At 43.5% G+C, this 17,330-nt stretch overlaps 1 protein-coding gene across 2 annotated transcripts in view; it reads left to right on the top strand.

The window, feature by feature from the left end:
• LOC124718836 (all trans-polyprenyl-diphosphate synthase PDSS1) overlaps window positions 1-17,330 on the top strand; it is a 738,036-nt gene that overhangs the window by 412,912 nt on the left and 307,794 nt on the right. The window lies entirely within an intron of this gene.

Below are 17,330 nucleotides of genomic sequence, written 5' to 3'. Positions count from 1 at the left end.
AATTTCCAGTGTCTATACATTTACAAATAAATTCATAAAACTTTGTCAGCATCACCAGGAAGGATTCAGGATTCACACTCATTGCAGTGGAAGTTCGAAAACATAACAAAATAATTTTCTTTACGTGTGAAGTTTCATCATTTTTTCACTTACTAATGGCTGCATTTGTTGCTATAGGTACACTTTTCTTCATAAGTTAGAGAGATTCTTCGATGAATTTTGCACATCATACATACCATACTCACAGGTGTATGAAACTCGAGAATTTATTTAATTTATGAAAAAACGAATGAACTGTTATATTTTAAACTTCATGTTTAGGAAAAACACAAATTTTATAATTAATTACAATTTTCACCACAGTTTTAATAGATTTGGAAAATTCTTGAGTTTCATACACCTTTAAGTATGGTTTGCGAGCTGTGCACAATTAATCGAAGAATCTCTCTTACTTATGAAGAAAAGTGTACCTATAGCAACAAATACTGCCATTAGTAAGTGAAAAAAATGATGAAATTTCACATGAAAAAAAAAAATTATTTTGTTATGTTTTCGAACTTCCACTGCTATGAGTATGAATCCGTCCTGGTCATGCTGACGAAGTTTTATGATTTTTTTTTTGTAAACGTATAGACAGTGGAAATTAAAATGTCCTGTGGTGCCTCTCCTGCTCAAAGTCGGTCCGTTTGACGCCCTACCTCCCCCATGGCGGATGTTTCTATCCAAGGCCTCCTCTTTCTCAGGGAATTCGACAGGTATACCCGTCCGCACCATTCGGTGCTTTTTAGCTAATGGGAATGGCGAGTTTCAGGCCGGTAGGTGTTATATGCTATCAGTTGCCTGGTGCCACCATTCTGAACCCGAGGAAAAATGGAAAAGCAAACAGTGGAAATGTCCCACATCTCCCCCACCAAAGAAATTCAAAGCTGTTCACATAAGTTCCGGTAAGGTCATGATGACCTCCTTCTTGCACTGCAGGGACTTCTGCTCCTAGACTTCGTCGAGCCTGGAACAACAATCAATGCGCCACGACGTAAAACCGCCCAGGAATGTTGACGGAACCAACCTGCTGCACGATAACTTTCGCCCCCTCAGTGTCATTCGGACGAAGGCTACGCAAGAGCGATTTGGTTGGGAAACACTGTGGCATCCTCCATACAGCCCGGACCTTTCACCGTGTGATTTTCGTCTCTTTGGCGACCGCAAGAAAGACGCTCGTGGATATCGGTTTCAGTCGGACGAACAAGTGCAGGAGTGGTTGCGATTGTGGATCCCTCAGCGACCGATCGCGTTCTACGAAGCAGAAACTGATCGTCTCAGCTGCCAGTGAGATAAACGTCTTAACGCGTGTTGTGATTACTTTTGAATGGAACTATGCCATGGTCGCGTTGTGGAGGATGTTCGGTTTTCATTTGACTGCCTCTTATATATTATAGTTCATGCATTTGAACATAACTTGAAAAAAAAATTAAAAAAAACTTTAAATTAAATGTCCAGAGATTCCGGAACTGATCTGTCTAAAAGTTAGAAATGAAGTAGATTAGAGAAACATTAGATGCACCATTAAAATTGGTACACCACGAAGATAACGTGCTACAGACGCGAAATTTAACCGACAGGAAGACGATACCGTGATATGCAAATGATTAGCTTTTCAGAGGATTCACACAAGGTTGGCGCCGGTGGCGACACCTACAACGTGCTGACATGACGAAAGTTTCCAACTCATTTCTCATACACGAACAGCAGTTGACCGGCGTTTCCTGGTGAAACGTTGTTGTGATGCCTCGTGTAAGGAGGAGAAATGCGTACCATCACGTTTCCGACTTTGATAAAGGTCGTATTGTGACCTATCACGATTGCGGTTTATCGTGCTGGATCCCAACGGCCTCGTACCACTAGCAGTCGAGATGACAGGCATTTTATCCGCATGGCTGTCACGGATGGTGCAGCCACGTCTCGATCCCTGAGTCACCAGATGGGGACGTTTGCAAGACAACAACCATCTGCACCAACAGTTCGACGACGTTTGCAGCAGCATGGACTATCAGATCGGAGACTATGGCTGCGGTTACCCTTGACGCTGCATCACAGACACGAGCGCCTGCGATGGTGTACTCAACGACGAACCTGGGTGCACGAATGGCAAAACGTCATTTTTTCGGATGAATCCAGGTTCTGTTTACAGCATCATGACGGTCGCATACATGTTTGGCGACATCGCAGTAAACGCACATTGGAAGCTTGTATTCACCATCGCCATACTGGCGTATCACCTGGGGTGATGGTAAGGGGTGCCATTGGTTACACGTCTCGGTCATCTCTTGTTCGCATTGATGGCACTTACAACAGTGGCTCTACCCTTCACTCGATCCCTGTGAAACCCTACATTTCAGCAGGATAATGCACGACTGCATGTTGCAGGTCCTGTACGGGCCTTTCTGGATACAGAAAATGTTCGACTGCTGCCCTGGCCAGCACATTCTCCAGATCTCTCACCATTTGAAAACGTCTGGTCAATGGTGGCCGAGCAACGTCCTCGTCACAATACTCCAGTCACTACTCTTGTTGAACTGTGGAATCGTGTTGAAGCTGTATGGGCAGCTGTACCTGTACACGCCATCCAAGCTCCGTTTGACTCAATGCCCAGGCGTATCAAGGCCGTTATTACGGCCAGAGTTGGTTGTTCTGGGTATTGATTTCTCAGGATCTATGCACCCACATTGCGTGAAAATGTAATCACATGTCGGTTCTAGTGTAATATATTTGTCCAATGAATACCCGTTTATGATCTGCATTTATTCTTGGTGTAGCAATTTTAATGGCCAGTAGTGTAATATACCTCAATTGAGTTGCTGATTGAAAAGTTAAAATTCAGTATTTATGTGCTTTGAATGAGGATATTTGTGGTCTCCTGAAGTCAGTAATATATGAGCATTTCACCTTATGTACATGATTTTGAGCATCATTCAAAGTTGCATGAGATGTTTCTCTAATGTATGTCATTTCTCGCTGTAGGCAAATCATTTCACAAAACTTTTAAACTTGTTAAAAAAAACTTGATAATACTTTACATAGACTGCTAACTCGAGGAAAAACATTGGGTGTTGATAGTGGAACTGGAAGCGTTTAGAACTTAAGCTGTCTAGCACAGATAGTTGCGACGAGAATATCTGCCAAAAGCAAAATAGTTTCGATATTTTCCGAAAGATGACTTTGGTTCCTACTAACGGCTACCTTTACGAGTTGTGGCTTCCTTCAGACAGACATGTCTCCTTTTGTGACGGGCCAAGGGTGCTAGTTTAGTTTGCGGAGGTCATAATTTCTTTCTAGAGATGGAGGGACAGGTGCCCTCCTGTGCCCCTGTGTTGGTTCAAATGGTTCAAATGGCTCTGAGCACTATGGGACTTAACATCTATGGTCATCAGTCCCCTAGAACTTAGAACTACTTAAACCTAACTAACCTAAGGACATCACACAACACCCAGTCATCACGAGGCAGGGAAATCCCTGTGTTGGTAGCCGTAGATTATTTTATACATGTTAGTTTTTGTTTGTTTTGGCAGAGGGGTTGTCATTTTTACTTGGTTTTTCCACTGTTTATTTTTGTGATGAACATTTTTAGCATATCCCAGTATAAGATGGTTCAAATTTCCATCGCTTTTTCGATATTCATTTCTAACTTTTAGACAGATCAGTTCGGGAAACACTGGACATTTAATTTAATTTTTTTTACTTTTAAGTTATGGAGCTTCGCAAGAGAAACGTGCTTGCCACTACCTAAAAATGGTTCAGATGGCACTGAGCACTATGGGACTTAACATCTGAGGTCATCAGTCCCCTAGAACTTAGAACTACTTAATCCTAACTAACCTAAGGACATCACACACATCTATTCCCGAGGCAGGATTCGAACCTGCGACCGTAGCAGTCGCGCGGCTCTGGACTGAAGCGCCTAGAACCGCTCGGCCACCGCGGCCGGCGCCTCTACCTAATTTTTATTACTGTCGTCACTTGTCTTATCGTAAAATTCTTCTGGCTGTGTCCCGATTTTGTTGGCATGATGCTTTGGACTGCAATGTACGTCAACCTCTTGTCCTGCTGTGATATTAGCCATTCCTGTTCTCAGTGCAAGTGTGTCCCTTTTCTTAAAATTTGGAGAAAGACGGAATTCTGAATTAGTATGACTGGTCAACTGATTCTTCCGCCGCTTCTCGGTGTAACAACTTCATAATACTCGACTGTTTGTAGATTGTGAAACACTCAGGTGCCGAGATCTGCAACACGCTACAGCGTGGACGTAGACCCAACACCGCCTTCTCTTTTGTGACACGACAGGTTGGTGTGGAGTCGTCATACGATATGGAAACGTGCAACTTAATTGCTACTGTGCCTCGCCAACATCACAGGGAGGACATTTGAGTGCGTTCGAACGGGGCGGAATAATTGATTGGTCTCCGCGACGGGGGTCTGTAGTTTCGTGACATTGCAACTCGCACAAGGCACACTGCTAGAGCGGTGAGGCGCATGTGGAACCAGTAGAGAAAAGCGGGCCGTACACAGCTGCGGCGGGGTACTGGACGGTACAGTGTGACCATACCGCGAGATGACCGCTATCAGCTTCGTTCACAGTGTCGGGGCGACGTTGGTGCCCTGCCACTGGTGTGGCCATGTCTGCGTCCATGGTTCGACGCTGTCTTCTGCGGAGTGGACTGGTAGCACACATGCCATTGCGTCGGCTTCTGTTGATCAGAACCCACCAGCGCCACAGACTCCAGTGCGCCCTTGAACATCGACACTGGCATGCTGAGTGGCCAAATGTAGTGTTTTCGGACGAGCCCTTCTTCAACTTGTCCTACAGTGATGGCTGCAAACGCGTTTAATGCCGCCGTGGTGAACACAATCGGGTAGACTGCATTGTTGAGCGGCGTAGCGGACAAACGTCAAATGTGTGTTTTGAGACGCCATTGCCTATAACTCCCGATCTCGCTTCCTGCGTCTTGAGGGCAATCTGAATAGCTACTGCCACATCAAGGAAGTTTTACAACCCGAGCTACCGTCCCTTCTGCAGGTCTTTCCTCATTCCATATTCCAGCAGGACAACGCCACAGCCGCATGTGGCGAGGAACGTGCATACCTTCTTTAAATAATAGCGGTTGCCACTGCTTCGCTGGTCTGACATGTCGCCCATCGTTCTATGCTTGGAGTATGGTCGGTCGGCAACTTGTTCGTTCAGGTCCTCCTTCAGCCGCAATTGATTTGTGAACGCGCCTGAAAATCGCGTGGAAGAGTCCTTCCTAGCAACATATTCAGAAGACCTTCAAATCCATGCCACCACTTCTACAGGCTCTGATTACAGCACGTGGTGGCTCTTCTCCGTACTGAATTTACATACTCACAGTGCATATACAAGTCTGTAAATCTAGTCATTTGTGATGTCCCTAATTGGTGGAATAAATTTCGTTGTGATCATGTCTCTCTGTCTTCGTGTGTCGCTTTTTCCAAACTATAGTATATATAAAAAGAATTAAATATGTGTGTGTTCTACTGTTTTAACTTTGTTTATGTACCTTCAATAGATAATGCTCCCCAAGCTGTTCATTAGTATTCTTGTGTTATTAATTTTATTTTATTGTAATTACTAATTTTACATGAAACATTATATAGTCTGTTAGCTTGTTTTCTACATTTGTATGCTCTCTTCTGCTGCGTATAATTCTTTGCTAATGTTGTCCTCCTCACTTCCATCTCATATACGCGCACGCGCACGGGCGCACACACACACACACACACACACACACACACACACACACACACACAAGTTTCTCGATATTTGGTCTTAATGTTTTCTGTTTTTTTTTCCCATTACATTTATTTGCTGTTTTACATATTCACTTACATTACGGTTGCATTGACAAAGATTTACTCTGTGTATGCGCCTTGTTCTCGATTTGCAACATATTTTTCACTGTTGTTGGCAACTATCATGTTGTACCCGGTTTGACAACTATAGTCATTTACAGTCTGATGACAGTGTTGTAAGCCCAAGATCACAAATAAATGAATACTGTGAAATATAAACAATTTTACAATGCAATGCAGCCGTTATTCACGATATCGCTGATATTTGATTTCTAGACATAATCCCCCTCCCCCCTCCCGCATTTTTTTTTCGAAACTGACCATAATATAATTGCACTCAGCCAGACGAATTTCAATTTTTCGATAAATGCCGACAATCTTTAATGTAACTGTAGTTCTTGCTATAGATGGCTGTAGGAGAATGGCCAAGTGCTTGACAATCCGACATGTCTGACAGTCAGTTGCGCTAACCATCGGTCTCAGTGGAATGCTCTGCTTGTGAATCTTTGATAAATCATGCAGTCTCGGTACCGACACTTCTGATTTGAGAAGACCGTTCTTGTCGGTGGGAGAAGTTGAAGAGGCCTATATTAGCTTATACGTTATCCTGAGAACAGAAGTTGTTGGATCTCCTTTAAGTTTTATCTTCCTGGTTCCAATGAGTCCCGAATTTTACTCCCGTAGTCTTCTTTCTTCATTACCACTGTAGTATTGCCTGCAGTTCGGAACCTGTAAGAGATTTCCTTCCAGAATGTGTATAACATATGAAGGCATGCAGATCGAAGCGGTTGACAGTGCTAAATTTCTGGGAGTTCAACTCGATAATAAATTCAGTTGGGAAGGGCATACAAAGGAACTGCTCAAGCACGTGAACAAGTCTGTATTAGCAGTGAGCATGATGATAGAGGTAGGAGGTATAAATATAAAAAAAAAACTTACATACTTTGCTTGCTTTCATTCTATTATGTCGTATAGGATCGTATTCTGGAGTAATTCGTCAAATTGAGCAGAAGATTTAGCGTGCTAAAGCGTGTAATAATACTCATTTCTGAAGTAAATTAAAGAACTTGATCTAGAATCCGATTCAAGGAACTTGGCAGACTAACCACTGCTTCTCAGTATATTTATTCATTAATGAAATTTATTGTAAGTGATATATATTTCCAACCAATCTACGTAAAGACCGAATATCACTTTTCTTGGTCCAAAAAGGGGTCCACTTTTCAGAAACACACATTTTCAATAAACTGCCAGCAGCCATTAAAAACTTGATTTCAGATAAAGCACTGTTTAAACAGATTTGGAAATACTTTTTGATAGGCAACTCCCTCTATACTATAGATGAATATCTTAACAAAGGCTGTTAAACCAAATTAAATAAATGTTAGATTTCAGTTTTGCCAGCGCTTGGCCGCAACAGTCAAGATTAGGTATTTTGTGTATGATAATTTATTAAAGTGTGTAACTATATTTCATTGTGACTGTGTATTATTCTGCGAATATTAGCAGTCCCACTTCAAGGTAATGTATTCACATATTTTGACAATCTCCTGGCAGGTGATCGGTGTAGTGGGTATTACAGATATTAGATTCTATAGATAGTATTATAGATATTAGATTTTTTACTTGTTCCACACCCAGGAGAATCATTTCATTTTTTTGTCAGTGGAACGAAAACTGAATCTAGTCGATTCTAATTATGCACAGTCTGGTACTGTATGACTGGTATTTCGCTTGTTTGTTGCCGGCGTCCGCAAGGCCTCGCCTCTGAATCGGAGGACTTCGCGCGACTGGAGTCGAACGGCGCCCCGTGGCAAGTGGGAAAGCCCTGCTCTGCCCTCGCCGCCTGGCGCGCAGCCGGTGTCCCAGTTTTTGTTTACAACCGGTCCGGGCGACGCGAGAGTCGAAAGTCCGCAGTAGTTTAGGCGGCTGACTCACTCTATTGTCAGCAACTTACGCGAACGGAGCCTAGCGCAGGTCACAGAGCGCATTTTGCGGGGGCGGAAGGGTAATGTCATTTCAGTCGAATTGTCCGCAGGCGAAGGTCGCAGAAGGGGGGCAGGGGGCTGGGGTTACCATGGGGAGATCATGATCCCCTACCCAACTCCCCAAAAAATGTTTCATTAGAACCGTTCATGTTTTTACACTAGCAGACCGCCTCGGCTTCGTACTCATAGCACTAAGTACAGGGTGTCCAGAAAAGGACTCCCTGATTTCAAAATTAAATATCTCGAAAACAAAAATCGATAGAGGAACGCAGTAAACGGTATGTTTATTGTGAAAGCTGTAAGAAGTTTATACAGCAGTTTGAAATAATAGTTACAAAAGCTGCTAACAGATGGCGCTGTAATCGCCATACGTAATGCCTAGGATATAAATAGTGATCCGAAGCGCAGAGCGATCAGTTCCACTATTGAAACGTGAAAGGAGGTTAGCGTACCGAAAGAAGAGATTAAAACCATGTACTCCATTGAACAACGCGTTTTTCTGGTGCTAGAGTACCACAGGTTAGAAGAGAGTCTTACGGCAACAAGGCGAAGTTTTCAAGCACGATTTAATGTTCCAAAATGACCCGATGCGAAAACCATTCGTACGCTCTTCGCAAAATTTCAACGAACTGGTAGCGTAACTGATGATGTAGTGGGGCATGTTGGCCGCAAGCAAACCGCAGTTACGCCTGAAAATATCGCCACAGTTTCTGGAATTATTCAGCGAAATCCAATGTCATCCGTCCGTAGAATTGCATCTGAGACTAGTTTGAAGCGTTCCAGGACGCAGAAAATACTGAGAAAGAGCCTACACATGTTTCCATTCAAAATTCAAACGCACCAGGCCATACCCGTACGAGCTGTGCAACAAAGGGTTGCCTTTGCTAATCAGATGCTCACAATGATTGATAGTGAAGGATTTGATGTTGGCTGCATCTGGTTTACAGATGAAGCACACTTCCACCTGAATGGGTACGTGAATAAGTAGAACTGGCGATTTTGGGGTTCCGAAAAGCCATATTGGTGTGAAGCGAAACCCCTGTATTCTCCAAAAGTTACTGTGTGGGCTGCAGTATGCAGCAGATGCATTATTGGCCCTTTTTTCATTCGAGAAACGGTCACTGGTGCACGTTACGTTGCAATTTTGGAACAATTTGTCGCCACACAGCAAGCGTTAAGAGGATCGACCAGCTACTGAATGATTTATGCAAGATGGAGCCCGACCACATCGGACCGAACAAGCGTTTCACTTTCTTGAGGAATACTTAGGGAATCGAGTCATTGCTTTGGACAAATTTACTGGTGCAAGCATGGATTGGCCTCCATATTCGCCGGATTTGACTCCCTGTGACCTTTTTTTTTTGTGGTGCACAGTGAAAGACATGGTCTACCCGAAGCATCCCGCCACGCTGGACGACCTTGAATCGGCGATGTCTGTGGCATGTGAATCCACTTCGGTTGAGCCACTACGAAATGTGATGGCGAATTCCATTCTTCGTTTGCGCCACCTCTGTAGTGCCAATGGTGAACATTTTGAAAATATTGTGATGTGATTGTTTGCAACGATTGTTTTCATACGATTATTTCACTTGTGTATGCTGATATGAGCTGTACAGCGTACAGCGCCATCTGTTAGCAGCTTTTGTAACTATTATTTCAAACTGCTGTATAAACTTCTTACAGCTTTCACAATAAACATGCCGTTTACTGCATTCCTCTATCGATCTTTGTTTTCGAGATATTTAATTTTGAAATGAGGGAGCCCTTTTCTGGACACCCTGTATGTACCGCCTGACGACTTGACTGGCTCAGCGGTAATAAATTACAATGAAGAGTGAAAGAAACTGGTACACCTCCCTAATATCGTGTAGGGCGCCCGTGAGCACGCAGAAGTGCTGCAACACGACACGGCATGGACTCGACTAATGTCTGAAGCAGTCCTGAAGGGAATCAACACCATGAATCCTGCAGCGCTGTCCACATATCCGTAAGAGTAAGAGGGGGCTGAGAGCCCCTCTGAACACCATCTTGCAGGGATCCCAGATTCATGTCTGGAGTGTCTGGTGATCAGCGGAAGTGTTTAAACTCAGAGGAGTGTTCCTGGAGCCACTCTGTAGCAATTCTGCACGTGTGCGGTGTCCCATTGTCTTGCTGGAATTGCCCAAGTCCTTCGGAATGCACAATAGACATGAATGGATGTAGGTGATCAGGCAGATGCTCACGTACGTGTCACATGTCAGAGGCGTATATAGACGTATCAGCGATCCCATATCACTCCTACATCATTAGCGAGCCTCAACCTGCTTGAACAGTCCCCTGCTGACATGCAGGGTCCGTGGATTGGTTCAAAATGGTTCAAATGGCTCTGAGCACTATGGGACTTAACAGCTATGGTCATCAGTCCCCTAGAACTTAGAACTAATTAAACCTAACTAACCTAAGGACATCACACAACACCCAGTCATCACGAGGCAGAGAAAATCCCTGGCCCCGCCGGGAATCGAACCCGGGAACCCGGGCGCGGGAAGCGAGAAAGCTACCGCACGACCGCGAGCTGCGGACGGTCCGTGGATTCATGAGTTTGTCTCCATACCCGTACACGTCCATCCGCTCGATACAATTTGAAACGAGACTCGTCCGACCAGGCAACTTGTCTCCAGTCGTCAACAGTCCAATGTCGGTATTGGCGGGGCCCAGGCGAGGTAAAGCTTTGTGTCGTGCAGTCATTAAGGGTACACGACTGTGTGTTCGGTTCCCGATGGTGTTTCGTTGAATGGTCCGCACGCTAACACTTCTTGATGGCCCAGAAATTTGTGGAAGGGTAGCACTTTTGTCACGTTGAACGATTCTCTTCAGTCGTCATTGGCCCCGTTCTTGCAGGATCTTTTTGAGGCCGCAGCGATGTCGGAGATTTGATGTTTTACCAGATTTCTGAAACTTTTGAAGTAGTCGTATGGGAAAATCCCCACCTCATCGCTACCTCGGAGATGCTTTGTCCCATCGCTCGTACCCCGACTATAACGCCACGTTCAGACTCACTAAAATCTTGATAACCTTCCATTGTAGCAGCAGTAATCGATCCTACAACTGCGCCAGCCACTTGTGTTATATAGGCGTTGCCGACCGCAGCGCTGTATTCTGCCTGTTTACATATTCCTATATTGGAATACACAAGCCTGTACCAGTTTCTTTGGCGCTTCATTGTATACATACTATCCTTCCTCGTGAATCAGCCTAGCTATTAGTGCAATATGCCTACAGAGTTACTCAGATTAGCCTTTGCAGACAAACAGAAAGATGCGGCAGTCGACTTAAGTTTTATAATATGTGCAGAAGAAGAAGGAAAGTGTGTATATTCTGATAATAATTGTTTCATGGGGCTCAGTGCCTTGTGTCAGTCCTTCAAGTTGACACAACTTTCTGGGGGCTCCACTTTTCTCCCAGCAGTGTATTTGTTTCCACCTTTTTCTGGAATATGAATTTCCCTGTCGCTATCACTTTTGCATACTGTTCCGTAAGTTGCCAGACAGACAACCTTCCGGCACCATATATAACATGAAGAACAATCGTCGCAAAAGTTAAATAAAACTTCCTGGCAGATTAAAACAGTGTGCCGGACCTAGACTATAACGGGGGACCTTTGCAAAGGTCCCGAGTTCGAGACTCGGTCCGGCACACAGTTTTAATCTGTCAGGAAGTTTCATATCAGCGCACACTCCGCTGCAGAGTGAAAATCTCATTCTGGAAAGGTTAAATACATACAACTTTTGCGTGTCTTTTTTAACAATTACCTAAATAATGGTAGCTGGAAACAAGATAATACTGCGATATATGTAGCGGTCGCTGTCCGTTAACTAAATGTGTTGTTCTGAGTGGCACATCGATGGCCCACTTCCAACCAAGTGCATGCTGCCATCGTTCGATATGAAAGAAACGTCGTTCAGGCGGCTAAGACAGCAGAGTTATCGATAATTCTATCGCGGTACTAGGTTCGCTCATTCGTCTACATAACCAGTGACAAGCGGATTCCCTTTCTCGTTACCCATTAAAGGAACATTGATGGCGCTCAACACCAGCCGGAAACAATTAAAGACTTTCTGCATTAGTCTGCTACTTACTATGCTCATTCAGGCACCTCCATATGGAAAATTAAGGAAATTGATTTTGTCGTTAGTGACAAGTGCTGTATGTAGTAGTAGTAGCAGCAGCGTGCCTTTCACGCCTTGTCATGAAGTGTGCGTAAGAAGTGAAAGCGTGTGCTGCATCATTCGTACAGGGAAAAGCATATGCATTCACCGGCCGTCTCGTAGATCTTAATTGCTCTTCCTCCGCAGGACTGCACATTACATGTGCATCACTTGGTTTGTTACGGAAAAAACTCGATTCTGCTCATGACTGCCCGCTGAAAGAGCGTACTTTTCGTAATCTTTTACCTGAAGGTCACTGGAACACGGAATGGAGCATTCAATATGTGACTGACGTAGTAATCTGTTTAACTTGTAATTACACTGAAGAGCCAAAGAATCTAGTACACCTGCCTAATATCGTGTAGACCCCAGCGAGCACGCAGAAGTGTCTCAGGACGACGTGGCATGGACTCGACTAACGTCTGAAGTAGTGCTGGAGGGAACTGACACCATGAATCCTGCAGGGCTGTCCATAAATCCGTAAGAGTACGAGGGGGTGGAGATCTCTTCTGAAAAGCACGTTGCAAGTCATCCCAGATATGCTCAATAATGTTCGAATCTAGGGAGTTTGGTGTGCAGCAGGAATGTGTAAACTCAGAATAGTTTTCCTAGAGCCACTCTGTAGCAGTTGTGGACTTCTGGAGTGTCGCATTGCCCTGCTATAATTGCCCAAATCCGTCGGAAGGCACAACGGGCATAAATGGATGCAATTGATCAGACTGCAAACTTACGTACGTGTGACCTGTCAGAGTCGTATCTAGACATATCACGGGTCCCGCATCACTCCAAATGCACACGCCCCACACCATTACAGAGCCTCCAGCAGCTTGAACAGTCCCCTGCTGACATGCAGTATCCTTGGATTCATGAGGATGTCTCCTTACCCGTACACGTCCATCCGCTCGATACAATTTGAAACGGGACTCGTCCGACCAGGCAACATGCTTCCAGCCATTAACAGTCCAATGTCGGTGTTGACGATACCATGCGAGGCGTGAAGCTTTGTGCCGTGTTGTCATCAAGGGTACACGGATGGGCCTTCGGCTCCGAAAGCCCATATCGATTGTCGTTGAATGGTTCGCACGCTGACACTTGCATTGAAATCTGCAGCCATTTGCGGAAGGGTTGCACTTCTGTCACGTTGAACGATTCTCTTCAGTCGTCGTTGATCCTGTTCTTGCAGGATCTTCTTGAGGCCGCAGCGATGTAAGAGATTTGATGTATTACCAACCTCCCGATATACACAGTACACTCGTGGAATGGTCGTACGGCAAAATCCTCGCTTCATCTCCTCCTCGCAGATGCTGTGTCCCATCGCTCGTGCGGATATGCTGTGTACCATCACTCGTGCGCCGACTATAACACCACGTTCAAACTCGGTTAAATCTTGATGAGCTGCCATTGTAGTAGCAGTAACCCATGTAACAACTGCTGCAAACACGCTTTGTCTTGTACAGACGTTGCCGACCGCAGCTCCATATTCTGCCTGTGTACGTATCTCTGTATTTCAATACGCATGCCTAGACCAATTTCTTTGACCATTCAGTGTATATATATATATCACTTACAGCGTTGAGACTATAGTTATCAACGAAATAGTTACACGTCTCAAATAGTACACTATTTGTTTCTTGACGCCCTAGACCGTCTGTGACTAGTGGGCTAGTGGCATTTAATTCAGAAACGATTCCTGCCTGAGAGCAGCAGGTTTGTGTTCGTAACCACCGAAATGCCTTCACGGTCAGAAAATGTATCAGTCGTCTAGTAATCATCTAACTGCACATTTTAGCTTTATCCTATGGAGAAGCACGCCCAGTTTAGCAGCTCTTTCAAAATTATGCCGAGGCTTTTCATAGTTTTCCCATAGAGTAAATGGAAATTATCATTGTCTATGGGAGAAATGGTTTGATGAGAATGTTGAATTTCCAACTTTCCCTTTGATATGACGAGACCCTGTGACTTGTTGTACTTGAGCTCTGTACCTAGGTTTTGAGCCCGTCGTGATGCTGAATACAGCTATAGGTAAAGCTGTGTCTGCTCGCCTTGTCTGTGCCGACGACCGCCACGTCATCCTCTGCCAGCGGAAGGGTACGGCTTCAGAACACAGTTGTACCGGCTGTTGCCAGCTTCCCAGTTCTTGAGGCCGTTACTCCTCACTCAAGGAGCTCCTCAGTTGCCATCACGAGGTTGAGTGCCCTCCTTTCCAGTCCTCGCACCGGGGAAAACTCCCTCGCAATATCGGAATTGGAACTTTGCTCTTACTCGTATCAGTCAGAGTCGCTGACCAATCAGCTGCGGCGGCAAACATCTGATCAAAGATCCTGATTAACGGCTGGTATGGCAGATGCTGACGCTTACGTGCATTTGGATGCCGTTAGCATACTAGTATCTAGGGTGGATGTAATATCATTATTCACTTTTTCACCTCAAATAAGTTTAGATTCGTTAAATGTATTTGTAATCTGCTGTTAACTGTGTGAATGGTGAGCAGAGGCTGATGAACTGAAGTCCAACATTTTTCCTCTCCTTTATTAATGACTGATACACAACCAGCGATGATATAAAATTTTTAATTACATTTGTAGCATATCCAGAAGGTAAAGTACTTGCGGAAGTAAAGTGGTGAAGACGGGTCGTGAGTCGTGCTTGGATAGCTCTCAGTCGGTAGAGCACCTACCTGCGAAAGACGAAGGTATCAGGTTCGAGACCAAATCTGGCATACAATCTGCCAGGAAGTTGCATTTATTGTATTTCTGTGCCACAGCAGTATATTTAGACGTTTTAGTGATAATAATGTTTGCAGGTTTTACAAGTAATTAAAGAGTAAAAATAGACTGATTATGAGATTTTGTGGTGCTTTTATGGTCGTTTCAGTAGCACATTCCCGGGAAGTTTACGCAGTTGTCCACGGAAGCCAGCACAGCCGCGGCACACGATACGTGACATTTAATGTACTCTCTGTCTAAAGTGGCGTAAACTTCAAGGAGGCCTAATATTCGTAACGTCCCAACAACAGCATAAAAACGCCAATGTTCTATATATCTGTACTCTATGATTGCTAGTCAGACCTAAAATAGAATTTTACCACTGTATTTTTCCCACACAGATCTCTACCCTATCATAGGAAAAAAGAAGAATCCTTTACATTACAAAATGAAGGTGAAGTCTATAGCTCAATAAATCACGAAGTCTGGAAAAAGCGTCGGTCTTTATTTCATGAGCCCCAGGTCACTATTCGTCTAGGTGAAAGGATACTTGTAATATCTTTAACAAGTAAAAAGATTTTTAGAGCGAAAAAGTTGCGCACTTCACTCTGTGTGCAGACAGATAAGCTTATCTGACGGTTACACCTTTCAGACTGATCCTCACTGGTTCGCTTCTCGGTAGCAGCACCTTTTTTTTTTTTACTTTTCGTTAAATTCGTTATTTATTAACAAAATAATTGCAATGTTAAATAACAAATGTCGAGTCATATTAAAACAACCAGTTAGACAGCCCTCCCACCACGACTTTCGTTTCTTTCAAAAACCTTAATCTCGTACATAAAACAGGTTCAAACGTCTGAGTACTTTACAAACCATACAGCGTGTGAAATTGCTGCCGTTAAGCGTGCATGAACAGCCAAAATGTAGTAAGCGAAAACATTTTTCTTCCTTTCATCATTTTGTGGGCGGCGTCAAGGAGAAAATGTTTCTTAAGAGTTTACAAATGTGTGTTAAGTTTGTTTGTTGAACGTCGCTAAGTCTCCTATTCTCAAATACAGGACGAATATAGTCTGGGTAACGTCTGCGTCGTGAGTTACGCAGCCTCAAAAAGTGTACACAGTCTCTGGCTTTAATACTTGACAAACCATTAACTTAATAAGTAAATTATGATAGCATTTTAAGTTTTTAAATTTGGTGAATGATTATATGAAATGCTGAACATCAAATTTTGTCACTTATTTTTAGTTACTAAAATCTGAGTATTCACAGTAAATTAAAATTTGCTATAAATATGGGAATGATCCAATAGAAACTGAAATACTGTTTTGTTTCTCGAATGAACAGTGCTTTGTCTAATTTTTTGAGTTAACGGTAATGCATTATACTTGTGTGCACCAAACTTTTTTATGTACTATCTCTAATTAAAAAGTAAAGATTTTATTTATTTTAAAAATTGTGGTTCCGTGTCTGTTAATTAGGATTTCCATTTGATAACAAACACATAGTGTAAATAACAATTTAAAAAAGTTACCAGTAACGAGAATCGAACTAGGAACTTCAGAATTACAAGATTCGTATGCCGTCCACTGAGCTACTGGCGATTGTGTTTATAAACTTGAACTGTTGCATAGTTAACAAGGAAAACTCTACATCGCACCCCTCTCAGATTGAGTGGTAAAATTACGCAGTGGATCGCCCGTCATAAACTGAATACAGATCAAGGATTAAAACAGGAAGGTGTACTGAACTGTTAAAAAAAGAAGCAAAACAGAAACAGTGAACGATCCAAGCTCAAGATGTGAAACATCGAGCGAGTTATAAGAACCACGGGGTCGCGATTGTGTGCCGGTGTTGGACTGCATAGCGGGAGATCCGTGTTTAAAGTTCCCTCGTGCCTAATTTTTTTCACAAATTTATGAACTGCCCGTCCAGTCATTAACATGTCTGTTCTCATTCTGTAGTTTCGCAATTGTCATATTATAAATTGGTTGTAGAATATGAGTCTTGTGATGTGAAGAGTAGTGAGAGCAAACGAGATGCCGGAAAAATCTGTCACAGTAATGAAAAGGACAAATAAACTGTGAATTATGTCACAACAAAGGAATTCAAAAGTCAAAACTTAAAAAAGAAACAGAACGCAAGAGTCATAATCTGTGGTACTTGTGTAGAACAAATAGGGGGTATGTACGTCTGGAGGTCCCTTCCTTACACTTCACTGTTGCAAACTTACGTTACACCACAGGACAGAGCCAAATTTGGAAACAGCAAACAGACACATCAGTGACCAGAGGGAAAGATCATAATTTTCTGTGGCGAAAAACATGGGGCACGAGGGAGATTTGAACACAAATCTCCAGCTTTGCATGACGACGTGGTTCTTGCAGTATGCTTGATGTTGCACTTCTTGAGATTGAACCTTTCACTATTTCTATTTTGCTTCTTTTTTCTTTTTTCACCGCTCTAGTGCATCTTCTTACTGTTCTCGTGCTTCATCTGTGTTTAGTTTGTGACGGGCTATCCACCTATGACGGGCTATCCACTGGCGCATCTTACCACTGAATCTCAAGGGGGTGCAATGTGGAGTTTCC

This window comes from Schistocerca piceifrons, chromosome 10 (assembly GCF_021461385.2).
Source record: "Schistocerca piceifrons isolate TAMUIC-IGC-003096 chromosome 10, iqSchPice1.1, whole genome shotgun sequence".
NCBI classification, from domain to species: Eukaryota; Metazoa; Arthropoda; class Insecta; order Orthoptera; family Acrididae; genus Schistocerca; species Schistocerca piceifrons.
The sequence above is the reverse complement of the archived record's forward strand: the minus strand, read 5'-3'. Positions and strand labels throughout refer to the sequence as shown.